General features: G+C 42.3%; 1 long non-coding RNA gene across 1 annotated transcript; it reads left to right on the plus strand.

The window, feature by feature from the left end:
* The first annotated feature begins 135 nt into the window (after window positions 1–135).
* On the plus strand, window positions 136–9060 carry LOC146198304 (uncharacterized). The gene is made up of 3 exons (XR_014704973.1): window positions 136–645; window positions 1385–1433; window positions 4442–9060. It is a non-coding gene; the product is annotated as an uncharacterized LOC146198304 (long non-coding RNA).
* The last annotated feature ends 12116 nt before the right edge of the window (window positions 9061–21176 follow it).

Raw genomic sequence — 21176 nt, forward strand, 5'->3', positions numbered from 1 at the left:
GATGGGTTACATAAATGAGCCCTGGGCTGAAACTGTGCGCTGCCTTTTCATAGAAAGAAAGAAAGAAAGAAAGAAAGAAAGAAAGAAAGAAAGAAAGGAAGAAAGGAAGAAAGGAAGAAAGGAAGAAAGAAAGAAAGAAAGAAAGAAAGAAAGAAAGAAAGAAAGAAAGGAAGGAAGAAAGAAAGAAAGAAAGAAAGAAAGAAAGAAAGAAAGAAAGAAAGAAAGAAAGAAAGAAAGAAAGAAAGAAAGAAAGAAAGAAAGAAAGAAAGATAGCCTAAACTGGCTTCCGAAACCGAAACTTCGTATAGGAGGCGACAGTTAAAAAAGCCACAAAAGCCATTGATAGGTCAATCCGAACCAATCCGAAGTCATCAGTGGCGGAGAGGTGCGATGTCATCATGCTGCCTTTGCTGTCGTGCGGTGCGATTGTGGACGCTGTTTCCTTGCGTTGTGCTGCTTTTTTTGTGCTGTGGTTCTTTGAATGGGCTGCAGAATTGATGTGTGACATGTGCACTTCGATAGGTGTTCTGAATTACGTGAAGTAGTGGTAAATAGATTCACTGTCATACACCGCTTGCACCGTACCGTGGCAACGCCGGCTTCAACACGGAAGAAAGAAATGGACTGGCGTGATTGCTTGAAAATGTGAGTACGCTGCTTGAAATTATTGTTTGTTTAATGTTGCTATTGAATGAGGTACGCGCTCCTAATATTGTTGCGTGTGATCTCAAAATCTCTTCGTAATACAACTCTTCGGAAGCTGTCGCTTTTCATGTGCAAGTTCGACCCTACCGCGAAAAAGTTATGTTATGGCGTATATCTCGTGATATAATCTTGGCGGGTTTGTATTGGATGTGTTAGCGGTGAATTATTGCGCCGGGAATTCCCGCCTTGGCTGCGGCGGTGTGAACCTTGAACCACACGTGAGCGTCCCGTCCCGTGAGTGCGCCTGGGAACATGTAAACCGACAACCCCCCACCTGCAGCGTGCCTTCGACGTGGCGGCGCCGGGCCGTCCGTGTTTGCCTTATTTCGGGTGTGGTGTTTTCTTTTTTCTTTTTTTTTTTTCCTTTTTGAATGGGCCTAGTGCGCAGCGAATAAGGCGTCCATGTTTTGGTGTGAGAGTGCGCGATCACTGTACTCAGAGCAGCAGTGCGTCGTCAATGGGAGCGGGCGCTGGAAGAAAGGCGAAGTAGTGCGCAGTGCGGCGTCAACTGGAGCTGACGCTCTACGAAGAAAATGTGCGAAAGTGCGAGAGAAAGTATGAAACTTTAATCAAGTTATCTTTGTTATTCTCTTATTCTTTATTCGTTTTTTTTTTTGTAACTTGTAATGTGCGTTGAGTGTTTCCTTTTCCATATCCCTCCCCTTTGCTTTTCTAACAGATGTGATCAGTACCCCAAACGAGCTGTGACCTGTGTGATCCTTTTCGAGGTAAGTGAGTGAACGAATAAGCTTTTATTTTGTCATTTATTCATCTCTTAGTATAACCATTGTGGTTCTCAACATTTAGATGAGTATTTTCTTAGTGTGTTTTAAACTCGCCTTTTTTCTAACAGGTGGGTGCATTAATGCGATGAGTAGAAACAGCGCGCAAAAAGCAGGTTATTGCGGTGTTGCGCATGTTTCACATTAGTCGCTGCATTTAGTTTTGGTGCTTGTGTGAAAGTACAAAAAAATATTCCTCTCTGTAAAACATGGTCGGCTGACGCCAAGGTACAAACTCGTGTACTACTCAGCCGTTAGGTGTTTAGCAGTAGATGGCGATTCGAAAGAATTATTTGAGTGACCACACGTAGTCAAATGTGCATTACAAGAGTGATTGCTTTCATTACTAAATAAGACGTTTGTATTTTTTATGAATTGTGCGTATCTTAGTGTTGTTCACATCACAGGTGGGCAGTTAGCAGTAATGGGCAGTTGCATTCGTTGATACTTTGTTGTGTCGTGGCTTTTGATGGAAGCTTTAAAATGCTGCAGTAGTAAACAATTTCAAACCAGAAATGAAAAAGTCATTTCGCTTCCTTAATGTCTTTCATGTTCGCTGCACTTGCAGCTAGTTTGATCTTAGAGGCCTTTATTTGCGCAGTTTTTTGGTTGCCTTAATATTGTACACACATAACTGAATACACCAGCAGTGAAATTAGTTTTGTGCTATTGCTAGTATTTCGGAAGGAGAAGTGTGACTGACATCTTGGGATAAGCAGCTTTTCGGTGCATGCTCTTTTTTTGCAACTTTAAAATCAATTTGGATTGAGGTATGCAGGCACTGATCAATCAATATATTTTATTTGCTTGGAGCAAAAGGGAGAGAGTGTAGAATGTCAGGCATATTTCTGATACTGTGAGAAAGTCACCACTTAGAAAAAAAAATTCAGATGTCCACAAGTGTGAAACAAGGCCATTTTAATTTTTTTTTTCACTGTGACTGTAAGGCGCACCTGTGCAGAATGCATAACCACTTGATAGCGAAATGTTTGCGAATATCTTTTTTTTTTTTTTTTGCATATACGGAATGCAGCACATTAAACACTGTCCTAAATTCGATGCATTTCAATATAGTAGTCTTATTCAGGAATTAAAGGAAAGAACCTCAGTCCTAATTTTTCTTAAAATTAACGATCAAGTTTCTAAAAGATGAGAAAGAATGTGAGAAAACATGTTGCATTGTATTGTTTCCAGTAAGGTTATCAAAGCTGAAACTTTTTTTTTTCTTTTTTCCGAGCATTGGGAGAAGGGCGTAAAGTGAAGGCACAAAATCAACATACAAGACTCCCCGCTCTTCAGAATATTACCTATACGCTAACCCTGCTACCTTTAACATAAAGAGAAAGCATACATGATTATGCTATTGTAAGCCAAGGCTGATCTGTGACAAACGCAGGCTGTGGCGGTGCCACTATCCATGGGTGTGGATAGCTGCTCGTGGCACCACCCTTAGATATCCAGTTGTAAAGGACAGTTTTCAGTATATATATATGTATATATATACATATTTTTTTTTTCACAGTGCATCAATGATGACTTTCGCATGCCCAGATTGTTGCTTTGTCTTTCCCCTGTGGGCATACTTGATTTACTTTCCTTTTGTAACAGGCATTTCTCATGAAATACATGTTGGGGATCTTTTTGCTCCCATTAGTTAAATTTATTTATTTCTTCGTAGAGCAGGCATTTCCACACTATTTCTTAATTTCCTGTTCAGTTTTGCCCATTAGAAGTACTACAAGATAAGGAAATCAGGTTGCCTTGTTTAAGAAATTTGAACAAAATGTAGATGTGTGAAATAAATGGGACAAACAAGTACCTGTTGGAGTTATTTAAAAATACTGGCTTTGAAATGACATCTTACACAACCTTTTTTTTTTTTTTGCTCTAGAATGCACCTAGTTATGATAAATGAAGAAAATTGCCATATATGTGCCATAGTTGCAGTCTGAGACTTGGAAATTTCAAACCAATAGTTTACGTGCATTCCTATGGGCGTCACTTCACGCCCTGCACCCACAAATGGCTGTACCGCTACATCCTGCTTATGTAACAAACCAGCAATTGTTTATAATAATGTAATCACATAGCCTGCCTCTTCACAGTGCAGGTCTCAGCCTTAGCATAAACCTAAAATTTTAGAAATAGGCATTGTTTGCCAATTTTGCACCTTTATTCAAAGAGTTGTGACGATGCTTGATAAGCCGTATGTTTCATTTTTGATAACATTGTTCGAAGCAGAATAATGCAATGCGTTCACTTAGACTCTTTATTCATCTCCTCCAGGAGACTAGTTCCTGAAACTTAATACAATTTATGGAGGAATTTACGGAGCGATGGGGTAATTTTTCTTTTGAGTTTTGAAGCAACCTTCTGTGTTCAAACATGCCATAATTGGGAAAATGTTTCATGTGCTTTAATTTTATGCATAACAGAAACATTCATACACATTTAGAGCACCAATTGTCTTACCCATTTTCTAATCTTAAGGTAGGTGTGCCTCACATTCATGGAGTAAAAAAAAATATTAAAAATAGCCTCATTTGAGACTTGTGGGATGTTAGAAATTTTTTCTAGGAACCAGGCTTCGAAGTTTGCCTATCATCCATATTGTGAAGTGCTTATGCCACCTCCCATTCTAAACCTTCGAAGGCAAGGTAAAGCCTTAACTGCCTTTCATGACCTTTTCATCTTTAGGGAAACTGTAAAGTCTCTCCTATACGAGCGAGAAGTAAACCATGCCGGCTGGTTACTTTTGGCAAACACCGTACATTGTATTGAGGCTGAAGTCTAGCATTTTTTTTATCATGATGTGAGCAGTCTTGTTAAAGTTGCTTGCCCAGAATCCTCTTGATTGATCGTAGGTACTGAATTTATAATTGTCTGTTTTCATTACTGGGAAAGGAATTGTGTGCTTGGTCTCACTTGATTTTTTCCCCTCTTTATATATGCAGTTACCTGAGCACTTCAGACTGGCCAATGCCTGGAACCTACCTGCTGCTCACCTGCACATCACAGCACAAATGAGGGACGCACTAAATCATCTACCAGCAAGCACACTGCAGTGCCCTTCTGCAAGCCATCACACGTTCAGGGATGCACGATTAAGGTCATACCCTAAACACTGCTAACGATGCTAGTATGAATGGACAGCTGCCTTGGTCTGTCTGCATTATTTCTTTTAATAATGGAGTAGGCAGTGAAAAAAAATCATTCTGAAGCAAATCTATTTATATTGTGGTGGTTAGCAAAAACAAAACCTCATTTCATATGTGATGTATCTGAAAATTATGTTTTTGTGTTGGTTGTAAATGTCACAGCATGTTTATCTCACCAACTATTAACTGCGTGAATTTGAAATGTACAGGTACCTGGAAAATACTGCAGACCATGCCTCTTGTATTTGAAATTATCCCATGAGTTTTGTAGGGAAGATGTGATAGTTACTTGGCTCCATACATGAATGCTTCAGTGATGTGCTGAAGTATGTGCAAGGTATCCCCTAAGAGTCATTAGGTGAAATGTAACAAATGGTTTTATCACTGAGTTGTGGTTTGTATCATTATAGACCCGACTGCGCATTTGACATTTTGGTTTCCACAACATTTAATTTATTTTTCTTCTAGCAGTGTTGTGCTTTTCCTTGTAACATTTAGCTTTATTCAGCCGGTCTCCACAACAGCCTTTCAGGTCTGCACTAATGCTAGCCAGATTTTGATGGTCTGTTAGATTTCTGGAAGTAAGCTTCACATCCTAAATTTTAGGAGGACACCCAGCTCGGCAATATCTGGGCACATATATGATGTTAGCTATTTGTTGACACTGCAATCGAGCAAAAAATCAGCAATAACAGTTGATTGATGCTTGTGGTCACCTGTGTAGGATTAGCAAATGACAAATGTATAGTCGACTATATGCCTGCACTTTTTTCCTCTACACTGACCATTACATACATGAAAACAATCTGGAAGAAGGCATGCAATTCTTATAAAAGGCCTTTTATTTATCCCACTCGAGTTATAGGCAAAACTGTTTTCTAATCAACACTGTTCAGTCCACACCAGTCAATATAATATACACCAAGGTGTCGCAAGGTATCAAGCTTTTAAAAGACAGTGTCCTAGAAGTGAATAAGACTGGGCGTGTTGGTTAGACATTGTAAATCAAAGAGCATAGCGCGGGAACAGAAACGGAGACGACGACAAGACAGAACAAGCACTAGCTTTCAACTGAGGGTTTATTGCAGAAATGATCACATATATATACACTTCGAGATCGGCAATGAATGAGAAAACAAACCATTACTATCATACAGCCACATGCTAAGCCAAGAATTCAAGCTCTTCTTATGGCAGTGCAACAGACGCCTTGCTGACATATTTATCCCTTCTACGAGCTATCTCCAGTGCTTCTGTTATCTCCCTTGTTGGCTCGTTACGATCTCGATACATGATGATTGTCTTTTCGAACGGGATGACAAGGTGGTTCCGCATCACATCTTCTGCAGTGCGCAGCGAGATGGCAGTCTGTAGCAATGCTGCCAACTTTTTATTGGGCTCCAGAAGACGCACGTTTAAACATCAGCCAGTCTTACCAACGTAGTGCCTTCCACATGAAAGTGGAATTTTATAAACAACCCCCCTCCTGCAGGACACGTAAGGGTATCTGTGTTTAATCGGACACCCAGCCTGCAGCGTTTGCATAGGACAGGTTTTTCTGCACAAACTCAAAAGCTTTTTTGGTGCAGTAAACAGGACATTTACGCCAGAACATTGCCCCACATTCCTTAAGTTATGAGAAACCTTATGCAGGTAGGGAATGACAACTACTTTTTCTTTATTCCTTCTTTCCTCCTTTTCTTCTCATCCGCTCGCTGTTCGTCACTCATGCGTGCCGCAAATTTCTTTCTGCGAAGCAGGCTTTCAGCAACGGAAACCATAACATGTTTAGGGTAGCTCGCCACCTGCATACTGACACTTTCACCCACGGCTTGATCACATGACTTGCAGAGAGCGTTAGACAAAAAAGAAAGCTCTCTGCAAGTCATGTGATCATGCCATGGATGAAAGTGTCAGTATGCAGGTGGCGCGTTTGCAGGCGGCGAGCTACCCTAAACACGTCATTGTTTCCTTTGCTGAAAGACTGCATCGCAGAAAGAAATTTGCGCCACGCATGAGTGACGAACAGCGAGCGGATGAGAAGAAAAAGGAGGAGGAAAGAAGGAATAAAGAAAGAGTAGTTGTCATTCCCTACCTGCATAAGGTTTCTCATAACTTAAGGAAGGTGGGGCAATGTTCTGGCGTAAACGTCCTGTTCACTGCACCAAAAAAGCTTTTGAGTTTGTGCAGAAAAATCTGTCCTATGCAAACGCTGAAGCCTAAGTATCCGATTAAACACAGAGACCTTTACGTGCCCTGCAGGAGGGGGGTTGTTTATAAAATTCCACTTTCATCTGGAAAGCACTACGTCGGCAAGACTGGCTGATGTTAAACTTACGTCTTCTGGAGCACTATAAAAAAGTTGACAGCATTGCTACAGACGGCCATCTCGCTGCGCACTGTAGAAGATGTGATGCGGAACTATCTTGCCATCCCCTGTTTTAAAAGACAGTCATAGTGTATCGACATCGTAACGAGCTGACAAGGGAGATAATGGAAGCACTAGCTCGGACAGGGGATAAATGTGTCAACACTGCACTGCACTGCCAAGCAAGGAGCTTGAATTCTTGGCGTAGCATGTGGCTGTCTGACAGTAATTGTGTGTTTTGTCATTCACTGCTGATCGTGAAGTGTATATATGTGATCATTTCTGCAATAAACGCTCATTTGAAAGTTAGTGCTTGTCCTCTCTTGTCGTCGTCCCCGTTTTTGTTCCCGCGCTATGCTCTTTGATTTACAATAAGTGGCCTAGTCCACTGAAATCAGATGAGAGCTCATGAGTTGTATAGCTTAGTCTGGAGTATTTCTTTGTTTTCTGAAGTTTATTAATTAATAAAACTCATTAGCTAATTTTTTAATTGCTGGCTTCAGCAACAAAGAGTGTATTAACGGAGCGTGGTTTCAGCAACAAAGCACTCCAGCGAAAAGCGATTTTGTTCTCCAGAATGCGTCTTGGGCTGCTGAAGGGGTACAGCTGCATGTAGCACACTTTTTATTGTGCGACTTATCATTTAAGGCCAGTGGGAAAACTAGTTTATATAAACAGTAGCTTGGTGCAAATATTTCAATCTGCTATTTCAAAGCAATTATTGGCACTTCTTTTTTTGAACCAAAATTGGAAGAGGAAATTGGTCTTTCCTAATGATTGTAATCAATAAAGTCAGCAGAACAAATAAAATACTGCAAGTTATGTAACACTACTCTAAAAGCCTTCAGTTATTCTTAATGAGCTTGGTCTTATTTAGCAGGTCTATCCAGCAATTTACACCTAACAGGTGTCCTTTTAATAATTAGTAATATGCATTGTGACAAGCTGGCTGTCTGTTGCATAATTTTAGGATGTGAGGAATGTTTCAAATGGGCATTTTTGGGAAGCAGTTTTGAGTCTCTGGGGTGGTGCAGTGATCGCGACCCTCGACTATGCGCAAGAACGCAGGATCGAATTCTAGTCTAGGCGGCCGCTTTTCTTCGGAGGCGAAAAGCAAGGCGCCCGTGGGCTGTGCGATGTTTAGTGCACAATAAAGAACCCCAGGTGGTCGAAATTTTTGCAGTCCTTCACTATGGTGTCTCATAGCCTGAGTCGCTTTGGAACATTAGGCCCCACAGACCAAACTAAACCAGTTTTGAGTCTGAGTAGGAATTGCTGATGTGCTGTTTCAATTTATTGTGTATTAGTAGGTCTGTTTGATATAAGCAACACATTCTCTTTGCAGCAATTTCGGCATATTCTTTTGTGACTCTGACAGTCTCTTATGATAGCTATTGCTAATATCCTTTTATAGTGCTTCAGGAAGATCTAACATCTGTTTCATTTAGTTGCCATAGAGCGGACAGTTGACCAGTTTTAACTATGGCTCCGACAAGTATTCAATACATATGCGGGATATTAATGGCCAAATAATGAGCACAAAATTTCCTCATACCTGAGGTATTGCTAGAAGCAGCCAAGGCAAAAGGCTAGGCAGTGTATGAGCTGGTACTTCCATTCTTCTCAGCCAAAAAACCCTCTTTTAGTTGTGATTTTTATTGTACATGTCTGGTTAAATTATTGTTGTAAAGCAACTTCCCTATACATATCCTGATAGTTCTTGTATGTTATTCCTTCTATCAGTTGTCATCATTATTGCTAAAGGTGCTCAAAGACACACCAGGCTCTACAAGCCTTCAATACCTTAACCTCCTATAAAGGTTTCAAGTTCAACACACTCAACTCTGGTGTAAATACACTGTCTCATATGAATGTGTGATGAGTTATAACCAAAACAGAACAAAAGTACCTGCTTTCTTTTTGAGTATTTTTCTCATCTTCAGGCAATCTCCTTTTCACCACTTGTGATGCGGGCAACTGTTTTTTTGTTTAGAAAGTTGAATGCTTGAACTGAATAATGAGAAATAAAGTCGCATCTTCTTAGCCACACTTGTGTTCAATTTGTTTGTTTTTTCGGAAGCCATGTATGACCACTGCTTGAGTGCTTCCATCTTATGTAATCCAGTGTTCAGGTTAGTGGTTATAGCAACAAAGCAGAGGAGTTTGTTAAATGTGTAGTATTTTTACTACAGTTTATTACTGTTACAGCCTTCTGTAGGTGGTGCATATTGCTAAAAGTAGTGGCTGTTACTATTTACAGAGTTAGTATATGTTGATTTAGGTAGCTGCTATTACTACCTCTGAGGTAGTGTATTTTGCTAAAGGTAGTTTCTCTTACTACCTCCTATAGGTAGTAGGTTTTGCTGAAGGTAGATACTCTTACTACCTGCAGTGGTAGTGAATACTAGTAAAGGTAGTTGTTCTTACTACCTTCTATAGGTAGTAAAGTTTACTAAATGTAGTTGCTGGTACTACATCTAGAAGTAGTAAAATTTGCTGGAGGTAGTTCTGATTACTACCTTCTATAGGTAGTAAGGTTTACTAAATGTAGTTGCTGGTACTACATCTAGAAGTAGTAAAATTTGCTGGAGGTAGTTCTGATTACTACCTTCTATAGGTAGTAAAGTTTACTAAATGTAGTTGCTGGTACTACATCTAGAAGTAGTAAAATTTGCTGGAGGTAGTTTTGATTACTACCTTCTAGAGGTAGTATATGCTACTACCTAGCAGATACTAACCTGCACTTACTAACTAGTTAGTAACATATGTGACAAGCAGTTACTACCCTAAAAGTTAGTAACCACAACTACCTTTTTTTTAAGAGTGCAGGTCTGGAATGCGGAGAGATGTCCTTTTAATGATTTATGTTATGTATGTGCGTCCAATTTTAGAGTTCGGTTCAGTCTTGTTTTCTGGATCAGCAACTTATAAAATTCGACCGCTTGTTCTGTTGGAGCGAGAAGCACTTCGGTTGTGTTTGGGACTTCCAAAATTTGTTGCCAACAATGTGCTCTACCTTGAAGCCCGGATTCCACCCTTGATATATAGATTACAAATTCTAACCGTTCAGACGTACTTAAGGATATATGAATCAGAGTTTCACCGATCTATGTCTATTTTTTGCTGTCAACCGACCTCCTTTTTCGGTGTCCATTGGTCTAAATTTCACACCCCGCAGGTTGTTATGGTCAAAAATTTGCTGGACCCTTTAAATGTTTCCCTTCCTAGTATTCTACCCATACAAACCATCGGTTCATCTATTAAAATTGTCTTTGACGACATATTCCCGAATAATGCTAAAAACTTATCATCCGTTATTCTAAACGGATTTTTAGAAGATCATTTAAGAAGTATTTCTGCTAGTTTAGTTGTAGCTACTGACGCATCTCAAAGTAATGAAAAGGCGGGTGTGGGTATATATTGTCCACATTTAGACTGGTCTTTTTCTGTCCGTCTTCCGGACTTCACCCCAATTTTTGAGGCGGAGTTTCTGGCGGTGGTGCTCGCTTTACGGAAATTAGACTCCTTTTTTTCTGAAGTGGCAGTAATTTCCGACTCTCTATCCTTGTGTTCATCTCTCTCTTCGTCGGTGGATTCTGCAATAGTAAAAACCTTTGTCTCCCTGATCCCTAGACATTTGAAAATTGTACATATGGTATCGGTACCAGGCCACAGCAATGTGACTTTAAATGAATATGCTGACAATTTGGCAAAAGAGTCCCTTAATGGCCCCGTATTATCTATCCTTCCGGCGACCGCGTACATCACCGCAGCGAGGTTTCGAAGAAACGTCCTATTAAATATGAAAAATGGACATCTTTTAAGATCTGATGACTACCTGCATCTAAATTATTCTTGGAATAGAAAATTATGTCATTCACGGCAACTTGAGATTTCACTAACAAGGCTGCGATGCCGTATCCCACCTTTAAATTTCTATCTTTACAGGTCTGGTTTGGCACTGTCTCCCGTCTGCGCATTTTGCGGTGAACAAGAAACATTAGATCACTTTTTATTGTTTTGCCGCCGCTTTACTACGCTGAGAAAACAGTTGAGGGAAAGGCCATTGCAACAGCTTGGCCTTAGTTTAAGCAGCCCGACATTGTTATCATTTGGCGCCACCATCCTTGGGCACAGTCACAGGTCTGTGCTTACCGCCATGCAAAATTTTTTAATGGACTCAAATCGTTTGCCTTGCTAAATATTTAAACATCACTTGCTCTACAATTGTAGTGTCAATCTCCCGTGAGTGTTACCACTTTTCATTTTATCTTTCACTTATTTCCCGTTTTGTTTCCTTTGCTCTACCCCTCAAATCTTTTTTTTTTTTATGCAAGTATATTAAAAAACAAAAAATTCTTCGCTACCCAATTCTTGGCCGATCCCCCACTGTGGGTATGTGCCATAAGTTATTTGGACAACAACAACAACAACAACAACAACACTACAACTATAAATCCAGCCTGCCTCAAAAACAGGAATCACTACAAGTGAGTAATGAGCGATATTATCGCTGTTTTTTCATGCTGCGCATCAAGACATGATTGTGACGTCACAGCCACCTCTTGAATGTCGAAACCGAAACTGGTGAGAAAAGAAAATTCAATTATAAATTATTTAGCGGTCATAGGCAAAAACTGCGTGGGGACTGATATACAGGAATGACTTACGCATCATTAACATGAAGAAAAGTGACACTAAAATTTGGTTCCTTCAGTCCTTTAAGCTTCCGAGAGCATTGAAGAAGCGTCGCAAGAGACACATTAGTTGAAAATCGGTTTGTGGTAGTTTTGTCTCTTAAGCTCAGCAGCCTGGTTAGCGCAAAAACCGCTTCCAGGTATTTTGCGTCATCCTTACGCAGCACAAGTACCAATTATACAGTACGCATTTTATTTCTTTTATGAAAATATCTGTCAGCTTCCTTAGTGAGCACTTCGACGCAGACATTTTGAGAGAAGCTGAAATGTATGCGTCAATCACGCTCTTAGAGGCACTCTGATGAGTCGACTTAATTTCCCATTTCGGTGTGCAGCTAGCGGGCAGATCTGCTTTGAGTTGAAATCGACAGGTATGCTGCTTGCATACAGCTCTTGCAATGGACCTCAATTCACTTGCTATTGAATGTGAAAAACTATGATGATGCCAGCTTGATAGAAAATTGCGACAGTCACGAACGTACAGTATGCACGTAGCCTATACTTGTCCAAGGTTTAAATCGACAGCCAGCTAGTCCTAGTTACGTTAGCTGCGATGCATGGAGGTCTGCAGCGCATTTCTCCTGCTAGTGGCAACAGCAACCTGCTAGCATAAATCATCCGCTAAATACGTAAAAGCCGTTTTTAAATATGGCGAAAGTTTCCGCACCAATTAACAAGAGCATGCCCAAAATAAATATGGTAACTCTGCTACGAGCATCCTGGAGCCATTTTTCTTCTTCTTCACCAAATTAAACATTGATTGTATTCTCGATACATATATAATTAATAGCAGGGCGAGTCGGTTAGACAAGGTGAATGATGACGGAGTTGGTTACCAACTCCGTCATGTTCACCTTATCTTGCAGCAATATCAGCTATTCCCTGACGACCATGTCCCAACTCCCAAGCTGTTCTGTATGCAGTTGGGCTGCACGTATTGTGATAGTCCGTACTGTTTAGGGCAGCAATGTATCATGAATTCAACCAAACGATAAACTTGACGCCACCTTTATAAAGGCGCAGACCAGGGTTAGTTATCCTGTTGCCGTCTCAAGCGCTGCTGTGGCGCAGGCCGGACCAAGCTTCGCAAGGTCAGCCAGTGATTCTGAAAAGTAGCAATCAACTAAACGAATTCGCTTGAATTGCGGTTAGAGGAGTGCATTCTCTCTTGTCAAGCGCGGCTGAAGAGGTTACCGAAGGCGCAAGAGTACCACAAGAGTGTATATGATAACTCCCCACTCTCCCGAGTCCCGACACCGTACTGGAAAGTGGCCACCAGGAGTATCGTTACCTGCAGCCGCTAAGGGCGAGGTTTTACGGGTTGGCAACCTTTATCGGGGCTTAACAGTGTGCCGCTGTGGCAAGTCGAATTCGGAATTAAAGACAGACAAAGCCTCACCCCCTACCATTTTCTTCTCGTCCTTAAGTTTAATTTATACAGTGACTGTTCCGGACAGGTGACACTCATCCTGCGCCTGTGTTCGAGCCACGGAACAGGACGAAGCCTGTACCATATAGTCCTTCAATACCAGTTTATGGCCATTAAACTTCTCCGTCACTCTTGGAAGAGCTGTGTACGCTGCCCAGAGCGGCCTTACGGCGGCGCCGGCGTCGATTGAGGGGCATGTTTTTTCGGACTGTGAAGCGGGCGGCTGTCTGAGTGAAAAGTGATGTCTTAGGGGTGCTTTGTAGAGTTTTCGCTTCGCTGCGATTTTATTGGCATTTTGCCAAAGTATGAGCTTGCTTTCATAAAGCCATTGCGTTCTGCTAACGATGCTCTCAGCGTGTTGCGTGATGGGTTGGCGCTATGGCTCTGGGAGCAACCACGAAAGGTGTCGCTTCCTTGTTTGTGACGAAGTTTGTGACATCTGGTTTGACTTCCCAAACGTGTGTTACTGGGAAATATTTAGGCACTATGGACATCGCGTACGCTAAATTCGAAGAGAATAGGAAACTTTGTGTCTTTGAAAAGCTCCTACAACTTATGTCTGTAGCAGTTTCGAAAATGTTCGAAGGGCTCCGATATTATTTAGCGGTGACAAAACCACGTGCGTTCTTGCTGATCTCCCAAATGGTACCATATTTCATAATTTCTGAAAGGCCGCGTACATTTTTCCACTGGGGTAAACGTCAACGCCTTGAAAGCGACTGTGCATATTAATAGTCCACCCAGCGGAGGCAGAATATTGAAAGCGTATATTTATTCACTTAAATAACCTCGGAGTTCAAAGGCATTGCAGAATGGAGAGAAAGAAATGTTGCATAACACAGCCGAGAAATAAAAATATATATTATTCTTGAAGAGGGATTCACAAAAAGACACTTTGTTACGAAAAATAGGAACAGTGAAGCGGGTGTAAATAAAATTGACAAGAGATATACTACATACAGCAGCCGGCAATGTCGACTACTTGGAAAAAAATTTAGAGGGGTGTCATTTCACGGACGGAAATGCGAAAGCACTGTGAGTTCCGTGCCACAGTTCCGTTATGAGCTCGTTCTGAATTTAGTTGCTATTCCGATGTCTACAAATTTACTTTTACTTCACTCGCTTACTCTACAACTGTACTTCTAATCAGTTTTAATTTTTACAACTTCTACCCCGCCGCGATGGAGCAGTGGTAATAATACTGGACTGCTGCGCCCAAGGACGCGGGATCGAGTGCCGGCCGTGGCGGCCGCTGTAGGTCTGCGCTGCGTGCGATGTCAGTGCAAGGAACCTTAGGTGGTAGAAATTTTCGGAGCACTCCACTACGGCATCTCTCATAGCCTGAGTTACTTCAAGACGCCAAACACCATGCACGTCGCTGTAAGACGAACGGAGCATTTAAATACCGTGAGAAACACATTTCTATCAAGTTACCAGCTCTTTCTTGAGCGCCAGGTACTTTCTTAATATCGGCGCATCCGAGTGTGCGTTTCTTTGTCGGTGGTTGTCAACCCAATAAAGTGTTTCTTTGGAAAACCATTCGTTGTTTTCTTCTCTTCCGAACTACGTGAAAGTATGTGAATACATTGTTCATTCTGTATAAGAAGCCCGCTTTTTTATTTTGCGCATGTGCATCGCCGATGACACAGCTGGCTAAGCTGGGAGAAATAATTCACATTGTTGTAGTAAATACCTCGATACAAAGCTGTGATGTGTATCTAAGCGCGTCGAAATTCAAAACTGTGTTATTTGATCGGAGTCGGAGAATTCAGCGATACAGTGTCACGTAACATTTTCAGTTTTAAAATCATGACACCATGCCGACAAAATGGTAAGCCTATGTGTGTCAAAATGTACAATAATATACTCAAAAGAAGAACAAGTGAAAATGTTCTCTGCTGTGTAAATATAGCGAGCGAGAATGTACTTTTCTTGTCAGTGCCTGAATGCCGCGCACAGCAAGAAATAGTGCGGCATTTTTAACGTTCGTACGCTACAGTCTCAGACGCTTAGTTATCAACCATCCAGTAGCATCCCACGGCATGTAGTCGTCAGCGTGCAGCAAGGTGAAGTGACGTACTGTGAAACCTCTGTTGATATCGGATGACCTCTTGAGCAACTCGGGCGATCAGCAAGCGCAAATCAAATTAATTTAGTGCTGTCTGATAACACGGCATTTGCCTTACGCAGCTGCCCTGCTCCGCAGTTTCATATGCTGTAGGTTAATGAATACACCACGCCCTTCTGCAATTGTTCAGTGTGTCACATAATAAATATCCCAGCAGGGACTAGAATATCAAGGGCCCTCTGCACATGGCTCTGGCGGTAGCGCCCTTTTTATATAAACTTAAACTGTACTAGAATTATGCATGTGCAGCAGATACAGTACATCAGTTTCAATTTCGCACAAAGTAATAAAAACAGGACAATACGGGAACGGGAAAGCAAGAATTTCGGGTGCAAGCACACCGTATACACGACTCCGGGACAGCTGGCCACTCGCGGTCGGTCCCCCAATTCGCGGTGAAGCCGGTCGTGGCCGCTTTTGTGAACGAAGCAAACTTCGGCGGGAGTTTCCTGACCATTAGGAGTATTGAAGGACTCTGCCATATACTGAAAGGCGAAGATTCTAAGAAAGCGTGTACCTGTCTTTCCTAGCTTTTAGTACCCACCGGCGGCTCGCAGGTTGCGAGTGCACGTTTAAAATAGGAAACCAACGCGTGATGCTGCGTATAAAGTCTGAAAGTAAATAAACCTAATACAGTCAACCTGACGAGAAAGGTCGGCGCATGGGGAAGGCATGCACTTTCCTCCACATGCCGAATTAATGTCCGAGAAAAGCATATCATTTGATTTAATGATGCATTGACACACCAATGTAAGGACGCCATCCGCAGTGCACCAAGATTAGTTTATGTAGTTGTATACTATATATTATTTCGTATGCTCTGACGTCTTGATCCACGAGAGTTATACTGATTCACATTCCTTCGGTACGCAGCCAGTACCCAATATATACCACCTAACGGTATCTACTCGGAAAAAAAAGTGCCGTATTGGCTTCTCAGCACCAGGGCCGGCTTGCACGATAAAGTCCGAGCTAAGTCCAGACTTAAATGGTGTCTTTAGAAAGACTAAGCTTATTTAAGACGGCTCGTGTTCCGAGCGTCAAACGCTTCGGGTTCATGTTCACCAGAGTGGCTTCCCAGAACGGCCTCAGCAACCACTTGGGGCATTTTTCCTCGTAACACAATCTTAAGCCGCAAAAATCAATGGCACGGATTTTACACAACGCAAAATTGACGGAATGTGTACATCTTACAGCAGGCCGGGACAGTGCCAGCGCATCCCTGTATTTTCCTAATTTCTCTACTTAGACACCTGGCGCCCTTGTGTCTTAACCAAGACAACACTAGAGTCGTAATCATACAAGCGACTTATTCAAGTCAGGACTGAAGCCCAGTCTTGACTCCAGTCTTAAGCGGCCATGCTAGTGGCCTATTCTTTAGACTCCAGTTAAGTCTGGACTTAGCTAAGACAGTCTTAAGGTTGTTTTGTGCAAGCGGGCCCAGATCTTTTAATCCTCCTGCTAGATTTATTACACGATCTGGCGCTGAGCAACCACACGATACTTCTTGCGAGCAGATATCATTGAGTGGTAAATACTATGTTGTATAATCAGGCTTTAAAAATGTGTGCACGCAATGTTGGCCGCGCTGGAAGCAAACGGCAACTTTCATATATACATTTAGCACCCTTCTATCTAGAATGCATGCATCCACAACTCAAGATAGCCGTAAACCTGACCATGGAGCCATAGCCTAAAGATCGAAAGCGAAATGAAACGTGACATGCTTTCGCGCATACTTCGCATATGGACAGATTATCTAATTAGGCTGCAATATTTACGCTCCATTTCATATCAGCAGGCTCCGCCATGTTCTACAAAGAACAATCTTGAATTCCCAATGTTCCGCATCCTATAGTAGCCGGCTCCATTAATTGGTGGATCCATACAGTCCATGAAGGCTACGCAAACTTTGTACAGGGTCGCTCATTATGAAAGACAACAGTCAGCTAAAAAAAAAATTTATTCCTCATTCGTCTTGTAAAATCTAAAATGACCTTTGGATATTATATTCAAGTTTGATTTGTAGTTATTAAGCAGAAAGAATGGCCCATGTCGCACGTAATTACTGAGTAAATATTAAGTTATTGCTCAGACTTTGTTTTCTTTTAAAGATATTGAGCGACCCTGCACACTTGTATATTCACTCGCTATTGTTACTGGTAGCATCTCGTGAAGCATATATAAGGTGATAGAAAATCTTTTTTAAAAATACAGCAGTGCAGCTATATATAGAAATATCATCCGCCAGCACATCATAAGTGTTTGCTACATAAGTCCTTCTTGCGCGGAATTAAACAATCACAGATATAGGCTTACTTGATATAGCATACCTTTATAGCTACGCCGTCTGAACTGATGTTAGCTGTTAGCATTTCGTTCTGGGGCATTTGGACACATGTCTAAGAGCATGCGCCGCATGCAGCCCATTAGTCGTGTGCTACTATCGAAATGTTTGAACCCCACGATTCCGGGACAAGGCTTGTGTGCGTTGAATTCTCTTTTCTGCACAAATACACTGTTCTCTTTTGCATTCGCAAAGAATCTTGCATGTTGAAGGTGCCAGGTTTGATCTCCACGCAGTGCCAACGGGGAGCCACTCGATTACCAATGAACATGTTCCCTTCGACTGGTTACTTAAAATATGGGCCATGGCCCCATCTCGTTTGTCATGGCACTCTTTTACCAAGTAGTCCTCGAACCAACGAAATGAAATCATAACCATCATCACTCATAAGTCAGTACAATGATACAGTGTAATATTCTGAGAAGAAAAAAAAAGCAAGAGACTACATTAGGCTTGGTATATTTTTCTACACACAGTCAAACAAGAAGTCAACACAAGACTCGCAGTTGTGTAGGAACATGCTCATTTGCATTTGCCTTTTTTTATTCATTTTTTTTTCAATAGCACTGGATTCGCCATCATCGAGAGAATTACATTTGAAAATACTGCGAGAAAGAAAAACAATAAAAAAAGATTTAAAAAAAAATAGGATATCTAAGCATTCATTATCCAGGCGCATGCGAATATTTTTTCAGCTTTTTTTTTTCTCTCCAATCAATACAGAGTCACGACAACGACAAGAACAGTCAAGAAAATGACACATTCGTTACACGTTTCTGCGGCAATATAATGGCACCACATTACTGAGGTCAAGCCAACGCTTGCACCAGTGACTAACCGGGCCCGGCCATTTCGTGCGCTGTTCGCAACAGAGCGCCTTTCAATTTCGTGGAAGCAAGTCAGGGCTGAAGTATGATCACATGCAATGTCCGGCGAAGCCTTGATGGCACGCAGCTTGCGAGCAGGGTATATGGAAGGTGGAATGACTGACTCGCTGAAGTATTGTATACCAAGCAAGTGTTAGATCGCGGCGAATCAAGCCATGAGTGTCTAAAGAGAGCGGCGTGATAAATTATCTCGCACTGTAATTGCAGCTGTTGTAGAACCCATGGTCACACACAATTGATTGATACAACATGGCTCAAGAGGACTCTCTATCATCCTGCGTATATATTGCGATACTTTCGCCCAGGAACCTTCAGTATCTTACACTGTCTCGGATAAGCAGGTGTTTCACAGAAGCATGTCTGGTATGTTTGAGTAAAGTATCATGCACTTAGTTATCAGCATACTATAAGCTCTATATCAATATTCGGCTGTGAGAAAAAATACCGTTACGTCTACAATCTTATTAATTCAACATTTTCCAGTGATTAGGCTGAAATGTCGTCTAAATGTCAAGCTTGCAACCAGAATAGCCACAGAAATAATGAATACCTATGACATCAAGCTAAGAAGACCTTTCAGCAATTCGCACCGTGTTTTGAAATGGCCATTCTCTCGAAATTCTCCATATAATACGTCTAGAAAGTAAGAGACTGACTCGTCTTGGGCGATGACCATCCTCCTAAACTAAACAAAAGGCTCTGTTCTCTTACCTCTCTCCCTAGGACCAATCGTTCATTTCGAAAGTAACCGACGTTTTCAGCCGCATTCTATGAATTCGTGACAGTTCTTCAGCTCTGACTTGCCTCCCAAGGATGTGCGCTGCACAGTCGGCATCAAGGAACAAAATTCCCAACGACATCAGTCAGCATCAGGCCGCGTGCACTAATGTTCAGCTGGCGTGTTGGTTTAGAATTGATCTCACTTCAGTGCGTTTCTTAAAAACGCTCCAATAATATTAAGAGCACGTCCTCAATAGTTCAAATCTCAGGGGACTTAATCTTTACCCACGGTCAAAATTCACACGCAGACGCACACAAAGACACAGTCGGGGACAAATTTCAAAAAATAAAAAGAGCGACAAAAAGTGGGCAAAAATGTACAATTGCACAGAGTTCTTTCCTTTGTTGAGTCACTATGTACAACGTCCTAGATCACTGAAAACCCGTGGCAGAACTCTTTAGTCTCATAGTCTCTTCACTGAAGAAAGACTCGCATTGTAGTACAATAAAAAGCTCGACGACAATATCTTTTTTTATTTTTCTAGTAGCACAAGAAAACGTTGTCTCCGCGCGTAAAATTCGCGCGATTAAGACTTCCTAGCTGAGCGATTTTCCGCGCGCACACATTACAGGGGCGGACGCTGCTGCGTACCGCCACCAAAAAAAAAAAAAAAAAAGGGAAAAAATCTATTTCGCGCGCAAACACACACACAATCACACAGCACAATAGTTTTAACCACGTGAATGCACAGTGTTGCCAGCAGTTTGAGAGTTTTGAGGCACACACGAAGTCGGCTTGACAGGAAGGCGACGTATGGCAACGATGCTTTCTCACTCCTCTGGTCAGTGGATCCTCCTCTCTGTTATCTTTAGCGGCCTGGTGAAGGAGTCGTCACTAGCGTGTTGGCTTGAAGCGCGTCACAAGGCCTGGCACCCTTAAACTCTTATAACAAAACATTTTCAAAAAAATATTTTTAAATTACTAGTACTGCGAGCAGTTGTAAGCATCATGGCTACTGATGAGATGGCGTCGTCACCGCTGTACAGCTATGGACGCATAAAGGACTGTAACTAGTTCGCCGGGATGCCTCACAGATTATATTCCCTTGCTTTTAAGCTAAGCAAATCTGAGATGCAATCATTCATGCCTGCGTACTAATTTAGGTATCTATAGCCATGACGAGGTGATCTAAAATCGCAGTAAGATATTTCATTAATCAGCAGTCCTATTCATTGCGTTTGAAGCTGTCTAAATTTCAACTGTCATCTTTTTTCTTTTCTAAACACAAATTTTCGTTATTTGCAATTTTTGTCTGAGCGTCAACCATTCCTACCGTTAATAGGCATATGCACTTGAACAGCGGCATCACAGTCGCGAAACTTTCACAATGTCATTTCTTGTACCGCCACGCGGTGTCGTTTGTTCACGGCCTCCTATAAGTCTCCAGAGCTCTTCTGTTCTCGGCCCGGCGCGCGGAGTGCGAGCCACCAGCGCGAATACACGGACCGGGAGAAAGCTGCCCGCACGCAGCGCACACATCCGCGGAGCAACCACCGCGTGCTCGGTCCGCGAGCAGCACGGCAGTGCGCCCGCTGCACCGTCGCACAGGTCCGTCGGCCCTTCGCCCCTCCCTCTCCAGAGCACGGCACGGGTTGGTGTTTATTTCCTCCGGAGTACTGCAGCCACCGACAGGCCCTTCGTACAAGCGCCGACGCACCCCAGGGCGCACCGGGACGCACTGTCACCGCCCAACGGTCCCACGCTGGTCTCGCCGCGTCGTTGGTGAGGACGCGACGCACGAGGACGCGCCAGAGACGAGCACGTTTGCTGTTTCACTCGAGTGCCGCCGGCGCTGCGAGACTCGGCGGGAATCGCACTGCTCCACAGACACTTCTCAGGCACCGACTGCAGACGGGCGTGTATGTGTCCAGAAAAGTATGTCGTTTATCCAACG

The sequence above is a fragment of the Amblyomma maculatum genome, chromosome 2, assembly GCF_055883805.1.
Source record: "Amblyomma maculatum isolate TAMU_Amacu chromosome 2, ASM5588380v1, whole genome shotgun sequence".
Lineage (NCBI taxonomy): Eukaryota > Metazoa > Arthropoda > Arachnida > Ixodida > Ixodidae > Amblyomma > Amblyomma maculatum.